The sequence below is a fragment of the Mirounga leonina genome, unplaced genomic scaffold (genome assembly GCF_011800145.1).
Source record: "Mirounga leonina isolate KUSES-001 unplaced genomic scaffold, KU_Mleo_1.0 Mir_268, whole genome shotgun sequence".
Classification (NCBI taxonomy): Eukaryota; Metazoa; Chordata; class Mammalia; order Carnivora; family Phocidae; genus Mirounga; species Mirounga leonina.
This window is the reverse complement of record NW_023270649.1, coordinates 2098203-2099385: the sequence shown is the minus strand read 5'-3', so window position 1 is coordinate 2099385 and position 1183 is coordinate 2098203.

Here is a 1183-nt window from a genome sequence, read left to right as displayed (position 1 = left end):
GGTTAAGCACACAATCTCAGCTTCAACGCCTAAATAGTCTAAAGACTATTCATTATCTTGCTTCCATTTAATGTTAATGTGTTTATTTATACAAAGCAATTTCACCACGGAAGCAACATGTATTTGTAGCAAATTGTTATGTTGGAAAGAGGAATTTCAGGGTTTTCTACCTGCTATTCCTGGAGCAAAACCACACTTGGGGATTCCTTTTAAAGATGTGTTCTTAATTTCTGCATTACTCTAGTGACATTTTAAGGAATTATTGATGTGAGCTTGAGATCAAAGAGGAACAAATCATACAAGATCATTGAGGAACCAGCCCTGAAGTTTGTCTACCTTCTCTAAGAACACCAGGCAAATGCAAGAAATTCCCATAGATGCAATGTTGTAATCATGCTACCCACACGTATAGCTATAAGTACCATGATTAAAACATGTATGTATCAATGAAAATAGCTTAAAATAAAAACAACTCCTTATGCTTACAGAGCTTTTAGGGCTTAAAACAATACAAATGTGACACAATTTTTTTTTTTTTTTTTTTTTGGTCATCACTGTGATGTCTGCATTGGACTTCTCGTTATCCTATTTTCTATACAAATATAATCTCAACTTCCCAGAATGGAGTTTTCTTAATGGAGTCACAAGGCCAACAAGAGTCTCACAACTCATGCTGGTCTGCGTTATCCACTATACACTTGAACTGTAAATTGCTTAATTAGGTATTTTGTCGGGGCGCCTGGGTGGCTCAGTTGGTTAAGCGACTGCCTTCGGCTCAGGTCATGATCTCAGGGTCCTGGGATCGAGCCCCACATCGGGCTCCCTGCTCGACGGGAAGCCTGCTTCTCCCTCTCTCACTCCCCCTGCTTGTGTTCCCTCTCTCACTGTCTCTCTCTCTGTCAAATAAATAAATAAAATCTTTAAAAAAAAAAAAATTAGGTATTTTGTCATAGGACAGATACCTGGCTACTTGCTAACTTTGTAAGATTATTATTTCTTTTAAGATTAAATGGAAACTAATCAATGTTAGGGGTGTTCTCTTTCAATGGAAATTGTGGCCAAATTCAAAAAATAAATTTGACCCTCTCTATCTATGACGATATGTCTAATATATAATTAGATCAGAATTTTCTTTCTATCTATCTATCTATCTATCTATCTATCTATCTATCTATCTATCTAT